The following is a 14,265-nucleotide window of genomic DNA, read 5'->3' as shown; positions in this document are numbered from 1 at the left end:
CCCGACCTCCAAGGTATACATGTACCAAATTTGGTAGCTGTAGGTCAAACGGTCTGGCCTGTGTAGCACCAACACACACACACACACACGCACGCACACACACACACACACACACACACACACACACACACACACACACACACACACACACACACACATTGAGCTTTATATAAGTATAGATTATGGGAAAAAAACCCTCGATATAAAAATATGTCCTCATAACTTATTGAACTTATCAGGTATTAATTAAAGTTTTCAATTTAAACTGGTAAGAGTAACGGTAATCAAGTGGTAATGTGTTTCCTTTGTAGTTAGCAGATTTTAGATTTTAAGCTTAATTCTACAAAAGTTTTATAGTGCGTATCTGAATGGTACATGCTAAATTTGGCATAGAGATCGAATGTTCTCCCGTTGGTTGCTAAGCAGAAGCTTGCAGAAGATGGTACCAGCCCTGATGTTGTCGTCATCATTTGACCATAGTTCAAAATGAACTAATTCGTGTTTTACTTTAAATCCAGACATTAATTATTAAGCCGCCTTTAAATAGTGAATAGATTGTGAATTTTTATTTAACTGCGCAATAACTAATTTACAAAGTTTTATCATGGAAGCGTAATATGCAAAAAGTTCAAAATTAATAGCATTGTTTAAGGACTGAGAAAGATCAGATTCAGAAATATCTTGTATTCACATATACTACTTTATATTCATATAGTTTATATTTTAAGGAATTGTAGAATGATATAAATTCCTCTTTAACAAGCTTCTTGTTTTTTTATGATTTTATTTAGTTTAAAATATCCAGAATTTTTTTTAAAAATAAGCACACTAAATAATTAAGGTGATAAATAGTATTACTTAAAACTATCACCTAAAGCTACTTATCACCTAAAGTACAAGAGTTATGAGTGGTGTATGACAGAATTAGAAGAAGAAAGAATCAAAAACTTTCAAGAAATCTATATTTAACGATGAATTCGAAAAATAGCGTTAATTGGGTAATTATTGAATTGGATAACTTTTGTTTCTTGACACTAGATTTCACTTGCTTTTCTAATAAGAATTTTATGCTATTTTGTAAGAACCGTAAGGTAGATTGCGACAAAAAACTTTGAGTTATGTTAAAAGTCTAAGAGAATCGCTTTTTTTAGGATAAGAAATTTAAGCTTAGAGATCTTAACTTAGAGATTTGAAAACTTGAAAATCTTTTTGTATAAATATATATATATATATATATATATATATATATATATATATATATATATATATATATATATATATATATATATATATATATATATATATATATATATATATATATATATATTATTTTTGAAATAATAACCAATTTTGCAATTAAAATACGTATTTGATGGAATGTATCACTTGTTCACTTGTTATTTCAATGAACTTCTTATTTTATCGCTAATCACCTATTCAATAGCTATACCTCAACTATAGATCAAAAGTGATTTCATCCTCATTGGCAATAAATAAATTCATTTATTTCTTACTTCATGCTGTTGGGGTTAAATTTAAAATAAAGCAGATGACATATTAAAAATAATTAAGACTAATTTTTAAATATGCATTATTCAAAACATCTAAAAATCTCATAATAATTTTTCTTTAACATAAAGAAAGTCGCAGATTTAGGTCTATAAACAATAATAAATTTATATGGCCTGTTAAGAAAGAAGTAATTAGAATTGCATGATATATTTACTGTGTCTTTTATTTAAAAAAAAATTTAAATTGCGAAACGAAAGCTTTGAAGCTTAATGTTAAAATGCCGGAAACTTATTTATTGAGTTTTTACTTTATTTCAGAAACACAAATTAAAATAACTACCTTGTTTTAGAACAATTTATCTAATGGTAACAAATATATTCGAATACTAAAATTAAGAGACTTCGAATACTAAAATTAAGAGACTTCGAATACTAAAATTAAGAGGCACTTCAAATGTGAGGATGAGCAGCTTCCATCATGGTGGTTGTTTACAGAACCATGATGGTGTCCTCTATCGCTGCTGGAATGTGTTTCTACGGGAAGAGTTGTACCGTAGCCGGTGATAACCCCTAAAACCTTAGTTCTGGCCAATGCTATAGCGACGTTCGGTTATTTGGATTTTTCCATGTGCTTCAGGGCGGGTCGGAATAGTCAATGTGTATTTCTATTTCTTTGTATTGTAGTACTCAATTGTATTGCTATTTCTTTTGGATTCTCTAATACGGTTTGGAAAAATGATCAAAGATTTATCCACAAGGTCGACTTCTTTCCAATTTTTTAATATTTGTATACAAAAGCTGATGAAAAATAATTTTGATTACAAAATATTAGAAACTATTAATAATTAATTATTATATAAATTAATTTTAATTATTAATTTATAATGAATAATTATTATTTTTATTAATTACTAAATATTAAAAATGCGTTCTGAGTTTATTTTTTTATATTGGGATCGCGGTGCTATTTATAAGACATAAATCAGAATAAAAATGTTTTGAGTTAGAAAATAACTGAGAATCCAGTTTAATAATAATTTATTACTTTCTCTAAATTTTAGAAAAATTTATTATGTCACAAAGAATTCAAATTTTATTTGAATTGCCTTTGTAATGAAATTTATAGTGCAGACTTGTTAGAGATGTGTTAGATTTATTACTTTGATGACATTTTCTCTTTTAAAGGGTTTAAAATAGTGCGTTGTTGATATAATTTTGAAATCACTTCTAACAATGTTTATAGACATTTAATGAATTGAGTTTAATAAATAAATAATAAAAAAATAAGTGTCTTTTTAAATTTATAGATATTTATTTCAAGCACAAATATGAAAATAAGATCCCAGAAGATAAATTCTTATTATGAACCTGAAATCTGACTTGGACAATTTAATCTTTCTCTTATTAATTAACGAAAGAAAGTCAAAAAGAGAAAGATGTAAAAATAGAAAAAAAAATTGGCATGCTTTACACTGAAGAATAATATTAAGTATATTCGAGAAAAAAGAAACATTGCGAGTTTGTTCAATTTGCACATATACAACTCTTCTGATTTTTAAGGCCACAGATAAACAAAAAAAACCAGAAGGCAATTGCTTAATTTAATTTTGAAATCTTGACTTTGACGTTTAAATCTTGTTCTCAATGACTATTCAAAGAAAGTCAATGAGAGTAAAACGTAAAGAATGTAATAAAAGTTCACATTGAAGCAGCCATTGTTAGCTAAAGAGGGCCTAAAGGGATGTTTGAGTAACAAACAAGGGCTTGACCCCAAACTGCACTAAGGTTATCTGTCGCTGCATGCAACAGGGTGCCTTAAATCTGTATACAGAGTGAAATCAAGTGTGTGAAATGGACTGACAGGGGTAGATTACTGGTCAGATACACCCTAAAAGTTGTGATGAAATTGATAGACGGATAATAGTTGTCCTGATAAGAAAAATAACCACATACTGTTGTTCTGTACGATGTATGCAAGTTAATGAAGGAAGCTGAGTATTTCTCTATACATTTTTGCCAGCAACAAAAGGGGAGGAACAAGGAAGAAATTAAATGAAGATTAATTAATAATCATGACAGAATTCTATTAACCCATATTGATAAATGTGGTCTAAGCTGCCAAGTTGACACATAGATGGCATGGGGATAAATAAACGAATTAAAAGATCAGAAATAAAATCGAAGTAAGGAATTATCGGTGCCCTTTTTTTTTTTTTTTTGAACGCTTCCTGAATTTACTGGCCTGTTTAATGATGGGTTCTGTAAGCGACATTTTGTTTAAAGGGTTTCCCATATATAAAGATCACTTTCATTTCTTCATTTTAAATGTTAAAATGGAAGATTTTGAACGTTAATCCAAGTTATGTGGTTTAGAATATAATTAGTCAGACCATTTCAAAAAAAAGTTGTCAGAAGTATGCTACAACCCTGTAAGTATGTATCATAAAACAGGAAAAAATTTAATCACCGTGATTGATCAGCTTGATCATGGATATAACGCACATAAAATAAGAAATGCTACTAATATAATAGTGCATTAAATATTGCCATAAAATATAATTAATGCTTTAATAGGAAAGACTGCTAAGCTAGAAAATTATTATTCTTACCAGACCACCATTATTTTCTTCATTTTTTTTACTTCATTCATTTCATCGAGTTCATACCAATAAGATTTAGTGATCATATAAATACTCATTTTATTCCGTGCCGGTCGCCTTTGGCCACCTCTAGTTAGCTGAGAATATTGTTTGTGTTTATTTCAATTATATTTTTCATGTATAAATTAATATTCATGATTCTTCCCCAAAATATTTCTTAACTCTTTCACTACTGACACAGCCCAAAGAGCCATGCAGATTTCATCCTGGGGCACAGGTTTTTATTTCAAATGTAGGGTGCGGGATGTAAAGAGAGAGCATACTTGGGAATAGTCCATTTTACAACCTGTACCCTTGGTTTGAAACAGAAACTTGCCTTCGAGAATAGAATTTGTACATATATATATATATATATATATATATATATATATATATATATCCTAGTGGAATCAAATCTCATGCCATCATAGTGCTTGCGATTAAAAAGGAGACTGTGACTGCCGAATTCATATATCTACTAATTTTGCTGTCATTTCACCTTCTTATTTCTCATGAAACCTGCATAATCATTAAATAAAACTCTTTTTCTTTACTTTCAAAAATGAAAAACAAACAATCCACGCGATTGAATATTTATCGAAACAATGAAAATGGTTTGAATTGTAGATCAACAATAAAACCTATAATTGTACAAGAAATTGTCAGAATCAAGAAAAACTAATTGTATAACAATAAAATTGATATAATTAAAAATACAATATTTTACATTTTTAGATGGCGTAAAAACCAGTTTTGTTCAATGACATTTTCGGTGTTTTTGCAGAAAAAGTCCAAAATTTTGTTTAAAATTTAATTAATTAAAGTTATAAATCGAATTTCGAAAAAGGCGGTTAAAAGTACACATTCTCATTCTTTAAAGGATAAATATGCAGAATTTGGTAAATATAGGTCAAATAGTTTGTCCTGTAAAACGCTAACACTTGCTTATTTACTTAGTTGCACAGTTTACTTATATTCTTCTTGTATTTTTATATATACTTTCTCTGTTATTATTTCCTTTGTTTTAAGAATGGATGATTTCAATTTCAAATAGTTTTAATGATTAATTATTTACTCTTTGTATGAAAGAAAAAAAGAGCTTGATTTGTTTTCATAAGAACTATTGAATTCTAAATATTGATGCATTGTATAAGTGATTATCAATGCTGCAGCAATGCACTAAAAGCGTCGAATCCTGATTTCATGATAGTTAGTTCCTTTCAGAAGATCAAAATTATGTAACTAGCAGATAAAATGATGAAACTTTAAAAATTGACTATGTACAACAACAACAACAACAACAACAAAAAAAGACAAGGACAAGAAAAGTCATCTAATATCGTCTATGAACTATTAAGTTCATATATTAAATTCAAGTGACGATCGATATTTAAAAAAGTATATTATCGAGTATATTATTAATTATTATATTATTAAGTAGTATATTATTAAGTATTATATTATTAAGTAGTATATTATTAAGTATTATATTATTAAGTATTATATTATTAAGTAGTATATTATTAAGTAGTATATTATTAAGTATTATATTATTAAGTAGTATATTATTAAGAAGTATATTATTAAGCAGTATTATTAAGTAGTATTAAGTAAAAATATGTATCGCTATTAAACAAAGTATCAAGGTATCCGACTAGGTTCGGAGACGAATTTTTAAAATAGGATACATAAGCACTTTTTATTGTACCAAATAACAGACTTGCTAAACAGACTTGAAAACAGACTTGAAAGACCACTATTAGAAGAAAAAAAAATACATTCACTGCTTTAGTTTTTGAAAAAACTGGTTATTTTATGAAAATTTAGTAAAATTTTCAATGTTAGGGGAAACAGAATAAGTTAAAAAATAATGGAAATAGTTAATTTTTATTTTACCTATATATAACTTAAACTACATAAAATGTAACCGACCAAAAGATAAAAAATATTTTAATAAAAATTTTTATAAGCATTTGAAATTGCCATTAATGATTTTTGTCAAAAAGATTAATGATTTTATTTTGAACTTAAAGTGCCTATAAAACATGATGAAATAAAGCTATCTAAAAATCTGAGGTCTATCACAGCTTCAAAGGTATTGAATACATGCATACCAAATTTCATGACATTTTATTGAATTGATTTTGAGATATCATGTTTTCCGTGAATCAATCAAAGTGAATTTTTCAAAAAATGAGTTTAGATTTTGTACTTGTAAATCAGTTCATCCAAATGCGCTGGAAAAAATATAGTTTTCGCTCTTTTTTAACAGAAATACCAAAAATAAGCAAACTGTGGCTGAATAGGTAGAGAGTTAATATAAACATATCAAATGTTGTTTCGCAGAATTTTATGGAAAAAAATAAAATAAATCACGCATTTTCGGTTAAAAATATCATTGTTTCTGATTTCATTTTTATTTGTTGTATATTATTGAAACTACTTTATCTATAGTTCCATCTTATATTGAAAACAAAGTCTGTTTCAGAAACTGTGACTTTATTTTCAAACATAAAAACATTTCTAAATTTTCTGGGAAAAGCACCTTTACAACCTAGATACCTTAAAAACACGAAATCGTTATTTCGTGATTGTTTCTTTTCGAAGATCTATGTTTTGTAACTTATGCTACTTATATATGAAAAAAAAATCTAAAAAAGTGACAAAGTAGAATGAGATTTTTGAAAAAAAAAAAAAAAAAAAACCATTACTTAAATGTTACCATGGAATCCTGATATCCTAATGAAATTAAACATTTACAAATGTTCCAAAATGTTTATTATTTATTTTCAACTAATCCTTAAAAATCATTTATACTTAAATCGGGTATATATTTTCTTTATGCCATATTTACTTTACTAGAATAAATATTTTTAGTATAAACATTGTTAAAATGATAACACGTTTATTTTAATTCCATTATGCATGTTTTTATTATCCATAAAGTGCAAGGACCAAATGTAAACTAGTCAATTCAGGTGTCCTTGAGTTGGGGCAGTTATTGGAAAAATAATTCACATAGAAAGAAAACAAGAACCGATAACATCATATTATTGTTGTAAATTTTAAATTAAAATATTTTAAGTTTAAACTTGTCATTTCTTTTAACATTGTTTTCCTATCATATATAAGTACTTAAAATAAAGAGTTAGAATTTTATCCATCATGTACTAATGGAATTTTATATACAAATTTTCATTATTATTGTTGAAATTTTTCTTGCTAATAGCGATACATTGATTTTATTAAATTTCTCTTGATTTCCTTTCCTTGTCCGTTCTCAACTATTAAATTTAATTATTTAAGTTATATTTAATTAAACCTAAAAAGTTAAATTTTTATATTCTATTTTTATACTCTACTCTATATTTAAATTTTTTCCATTTTTTTTTAACATTGCATTTCCATTATTTATAAGTAGGTATAATAAAGATTTAGTATTTTATCCATTAAGTATTGATGGTTTTACAAACAATTCTTCATTATTTTTGTAAAATTGTAAACTTTCTTTTGCTAATTACGACACATTGATTTCCCCTTGATTTCCTGTCCTTGTCCGTTCTTAACTATTAACTTTAATTATTTAGGTTTATAGTGAATTAAACCCAAATAATTAAATTTTAATCCTCTATGCTTAATTCTTATACTCTAAATTTTTATCCTCTATTTTTATACTCTACTCTACTCTATGTTTAAATTTTTCATTTCGTTTATCATTGCGTTTCCATTATTTAGATTTAAAATTTTATGAGTTAGAATTTTATCCAACAAGTATTGAAAGAAATTTATCAACAATTTTTCATTACTATTGTAAAATTACAAACTTTCTTTTGCTAATTACGACACATTGATTTACCCATGTCCATTTTTAATTATTAACTTTATATTATTTAAGTTAACTCCATTTTTGAAATCCCCAAAAGATTCAGAAAGTTTCAAATTTTATAGTTGAACTCATGACAGCACTCTCACTATTTAAGAGATTTTAACAATTAAATATCCGAATTAATAAATTAATATCCCGTTTTGAAGCTACATGAGAATTTTATATTTTCTTGCTCATAAAGTTGAATCTATGTCATTACGCCTCTAAAAACTTTTTAAATTTTGAACATTTTTTATACATTGAATATTAAAAAGAAATTAACCATACATGCTTTACTATTTCGAGGATTTGATGAAGCTTCATTTTTATGTTAATCGGGAAGCGTTCTTCCGTCCGTCCTATTCTTTCAATTAAAAACTGCTTAATTTTTGCTTAATCAGTTCCCTAATAAAAATAAAAGAGAATCTGCTTATTTATGTAGTAATCATTACCAATTTTGGTAAAGTTTAAAAATTCCAAAGTAATCTTTCTTCTCATCTACAACTTCCAATAGTTTGTAAATTTTCCAATTTTCCAATTTCTACTTCCGAGGTTAGAAACTTGGACTTCGGAGAACTTTTTTAAAACTATAAATATACTTCTAATTAATTAAAAATTAAATGAGATTTTGGCGTTTATTCAGCTAATTTTTGAAAACATTTTAAAACTATTTTAAGGTGAAAGAATGATCTTTTTAAAGTTCAATTGTTAATTGTCGAAAAATTGATAGTTTTTTAAGAATATGTGTATGAAATTTTAAAAAAATATATATTTCCTTGTTACAATAAAATTCGGGATTTTTTTATATATTTCATTAAACAATTAATCGTGTTTTCTTTCAATATTATAAACTTTAAAAGAAAGTCATTGTTTATTGTCTTCACTATTTACGTGACGACATATGTTGAAATTAAAATACCACTGATGATAACGCAATTTACAAATTCCTTTGCTTTTTTAGTGTCACTATAATGTCATAGGAATTGACTTCATGTGCACTATAGACAGAACACTGGCAATGTTTTTAAAATAACACGGCTCTAATGTTTATCCTACTTTGGTGTTAAAAAATGCTTTGTTGATAAAATCATGAACATTAAGTTACGCAAAAAATATTTAATTGAAATTAAAAGCAATTAATATACTCGCCAAACCAGCAGGTTCGCCAAAAGTGGCAAGTTAGCTGTAAACATTAAAAAATATTAGAACTAAATACATGATTTAAATAATGTTAATTCATAATTAAATCTGATAATTTAAGAACTTTAAAACGAAAAATTCCAGATGACGTTTAGTTTTAACGATTTTATCACCACGTTGTATTTTTAGATGAATATTATTCTTTATGATTTTAAAGCAATAAAACATTACATCTTCATTTATCATGCTTTAACGAGAGGAGAAAAGTCATGGGATAATAACATGTAAATATATACAAATAGTTATCGTATCACGTACAAAATGTATAAATGGGCAACGCATTGTCAGGACTTAAATTTTATTCAAGTGAAAAGGTTTCTGACATTATTATGGCCGAACGACAAGAATAAATAGACTTTGAATAAGGAAAAGCAGTACACGCATGAGACATTCCATTTCGGAAATCGCTAGAGAATTCAACGTTCCGAGATACATAGTGTCAAGAGTGTGCCGATAATATCTAATATCAGGCACAACCTCCCACCAGGGACAATGCAATGACCGATCGGATGCATCTAATGACCGATATCAGCGAAATGTACGTGAAATTGTCAGAGTTAACAGACAAGCAACACTACGGAAAATAACCGCACGAATCAATGTGAGACGTATGATGGACGTGTCTGTTAGGACAGTGGTTTTAATGGACTATGAAGTCTCTACCAGCAGTACGACATGGTCTGTAGCGCTTTTCCTGGGCTCGTGATTATATCATTGGCCCTAGACGACAGGAAAACCGTGGCTTGGGCAGATGAGTCACGTTTTTTGTTGCTAAGAGATAATGGTAGGGTTCGAATATGGTGCAGATTCCTCGAAACCATAGATCCAAGTTGCCAACAAAGCACTGTGCAAGGTGGTAGCTATTCCACAATGACGTGGGCTTTGTTTACATGGAATGGACTGGGCCTTCTGGTCCAACTGAGCCGAGCATTCAGATACTGATGATCACTTGCAGCCATTCACGGATTTCATGTATCCAAACAACGATGGAGTTTTTCTGAATGATAATGTACCATGTCACCGGGCCACAACTGTTCGAAATTGATTTGAAGAACATTCTGGACTATTCCAGAGAATGATTTTGCCATTTATATAGCTGGACATGAATCTCATTGACACATTTTAGGTAAGTTTGTGCCTAAAATCCTGTACTGGTAACACTTTCAAATTTATGGACGTCTATAGAATCATCATGGCCCAAAAGTTTTGCAGGAGACTTCCAACGTCTTGTTGAATCCATGCGACGTCGAGTTGCTGCATTTCTCCAGGCAAAAAGAGGTCCAACACATTATTTGGAGGTATCCCATGGTTTTTTTGTTGTCCCCTCAGTGTATTGCTACCTGCACAACACAGTATCAGGGTAGAATTTACAATAAAAAAGTACAAATTAACCTAGTTTTTTTTCTTTTGATTCTTAGCAAAAATTTCTACAAAAACTCACTTTAGAGGATAATTTCTAGATTGAAACAATTGAGAAATTTTTCGTTTTTCTCTTTAATATCTTGTGATCTATATATTGTTTTTAAATTGCGAAAAATCAAATTTACTCGTTACTTGATTAAAAATACATTTTCTACGTTATGTTGATTTGTTTCGATATAGAAATATTTAAAGTGAGCATATAAACGTCAAACGTTTTCATTCTTCTTGAAAACTAATTTTTTATTAATTATAAGGATACTTTGCGTTGGTATATTCCTGGAAAAAATTGATACTGTTCTTATTTTTATAGCATCGCGAAGAAATTTAGTATCTTTTTTTTTAGTTGCCCTATAAGAATATATATAAAACTGCATAAAGCTATTTGGATTTTATTTAAATTGTATCATGCTGAAAATAAAAGATTAAAAGATTTTTAAATATTGTCTAAAACAAAACGATTGTTGTAAGATTTTATAGATTGATCTGTTGAAAGATTTTAGGAAAGTTTAAAGTGTTTTAAATTTTTTTCTATATAAATTTTAGCTTCATTATGTTAATATCTTATTTTTTTTCCATCTAAATGATATTTTAAATATCTATGATTTTTTTGTGTGTCATTAGTTGAGGATACTTGTGTTGGTATTGAGGGTAATGTTTTTTCATCATTTTTTTTTCTAGCCAGTGTTCTATTTTTTCTCATAAAAACTAATAACTAGAAAATCAAAGAAAACAAAATTAAACAAATAATTTATCAAATTAATGATGTGGAATATTTATCGAAACAACTAATAAATCTGAATTATTTTAAATAAAACTTTTACACAACAAGAGCGAATCGTATTCTTTTACCTACACGGTAGCATAACGAACATTGAACCGAAGAACTTTGGGATTAATAGATAGAATATGGTTTTACATCTTAAACTTAAATCACTCTTCTAATAAGTTTGAAGCATTTTTTTAAATTCTTGATGACTAGTTGTAAAAATACAATTTTTTAAAATTCAAAGACGGTATGGATGCTGAATATTCTGCATTTACATTACACGTAATTTAGAACAATTAACCCTCTGGCTGCGTTATTCTTTAAAATACCTTTTTAGATGAAATGTTTGCAGATAAGTTTAAATACTTTTCAAAGAAAGTGAATTGATATTATATGTTACTTGATAATTATATAAAACAATAAAAATCTGTAATCACAAAAATAAACACTCTAAACTGGGAAAAATGTGGGATGCAAGAGAAAATGCACTGATTCCGCAACCCTCTGAAATCGCGGGATACGCATCTTAAGGGTTAATAATTGTTCATATTGAAATTCACAATTTAAGGTGCTTCCCATTCTATGAATAAATTTTCTCCCCTATTAGTTCATTAATTCGTGAGTTTGCCGCGTTTTACTTTTTATAAAGTTATCAACAACAATGAAAGAATTGTTTTTATTATTTACAATTATTTTTATTCTCTTGCATCATTCTGAATTCCATCATTTATAAATCAGGTAAAAATAATTTGTGCTTGGACTAACAAAATATGATGTCATGGTTTAGGATCGAGTTCAAAATGTGAGTCTTAGTAAACTTTTATGATGTTTTAGTTATTTTTCTGACAAACATTTGGCCAAGGGAAGTGATAATCATTAAAATTAATAACCTTTTATAAATTTAATTCATTAAATTGGCCCCAAAAGTCATTAGATTGCCGTTCTCTCCCTGGATGAATTTTAAAATATTAATCCAGAAAATTCCATTAGATAATCGTTAATGTAATTTCTACTGATTGATGTGAAAATTATAGTAACTTACAAGTATTAGAACACATAAATAGGACAGTACATAATTGAAAAATAAAGAACATTATAAGTAATAATGAGAGAATTGTTTTTATTATTGACGATTATTTTTATTCTCTTCCATCGTTCCGAATTCCGGTTATTTAATGCAAGAAAAAATATTTCGTGCTTGGACAAAATATGATGCTCTGATTTAGGATCGATTTCAAAAGTTGCATCTTAGCAAACTTTTATGATGTTTTAGTTATTTTTCGGATAAACATTTGGCCTAGGAAAGCAATCAATATTAAAATTAATGACCTTTTAAAGATTCAAACCATTAAATTGGCCCCAAAAGTCATCAGATCGCCATCTTCTCCCTGGATGCATTTTAAAATATTGATACAGAAAATTCCATTAGATAGTCGTTAATGTAATTTCTACTGACAGAAGTGAAAATTATAGCAAATTACAAATATTATAGTACATAAATAGGACAGTAAATAATTTAAAAATAAACAACATCCAGTAAAAAAAAAAAAAAAAAAAGAGAGAGAGAATTCTACTGAATGAATGCATAATAATAATAATTATCACTCAAAAATAACCCTTTTTTTGAACAAAAAACTAGATCATTAACCTCCTCATTTTTTGAAATAAGCTTTCACTCAAAAAAAATCCTCAGTAGCAAGGCTTCCATTAATTCTTTCAACTTCTGCACGATTTACTCCGTTTGACTGAAAACACCTTTATGAAATCTGCCAGAGAGATTAAAACTACGAAAGATATCATATGCCTGCTTGAAAAGCGAACTTCATATTTAATGAGATATCGCAGTATAATAAAATCTATGATTTTGTTACGAAAGCTCTACTGAATAATAATAAAAAATAAGGGGGTTTTATAGTCTAGTCCTGAAAAATCAAACCCTTCATATGTGACAGGCGCAAAGTAATGGAGCCGTCAGAGGTTGAAAGTTAAATGGGAATGTGACCCCTTTTGAAAAGGTCAAGATCAAGCACATCAAGGTTTTTATTTATTATTATTATTTTTTTTTTGAATTACCCTCCTCTGAGTATATAGTGATATTCAAGGAAGTGGGTTTTCCTCAATCCTTTCACCAGCTTGATATATCCTGAAAAGCAGAATGCTTAAGCTTGATTCCATTTAATTACGCCGAAAAAAGGTTTTCAATGGGCTAGAGTTCTCTCTTGTATTATTTAGCCGAAGTTCATGTCTGTTTTTGTTATTGTTTTGATAATGGAATTTGTATAATGGATCATGAGGATTGGCAGAATGGTCAGAAAAGAATTGAGCAAGCTTTCTTTTTATTTTATGGTCTTTCTTTCTTATAGAATGGATGCTAAACAAGCTTGACTTTTGAGCAAAATTTATCATTAGTATAATTAATTAAAATATTTCTACGAGATAAAGTTATCTATTGATTCCTTTCATCCAAACAATTAAAAAAAAAGGAGTTTATTAAGTTTCGGAGAAGAACCAAATGAGAAAAGAAAAGTCTTTTTAATTGGATTTTCTTCGATTCCTTTTAAGAAATTTCTTCATTAAATAATCGAAGAAACTATGAATGATTAATAATTCTAATAGTAATGAATAATAATTATAACGACTGTAATAGACATCGAAAAGAATTTTTAATTAATATTTTTTCACTTTCTTGTACGAGTGAGAGTAAAGAAATAAAGGAACATTTCAGTAAAGGTACATTTAATCTAATGATAAAAAATTGAAACATACATTATTTTTCTAGATAACTGGTCTAGATTTCAACACACTTTTTCCAACGTTCCACAAGTTTTTAGATTCAGTTGGAAAAAAAGTTCTTTGGTTGTA

Source organism: Argiope bruennichi, chromosome 1, assembly GCF_947563725.1.
Source record: "Argiope bruennichi chromosome 1, qqArgBrue1.1, whole genome shotgun sequence".
NCBI lineage: Eukaryota > Metazoa > Arthropoda > Arachnida > Araneae > Araneidae > Argiope > Argiope bruennichi.
The sequence above is the reverse complement of the archived record's forward strand: the minus strand, read 5'-3'. Positions refer to the sequence as shown.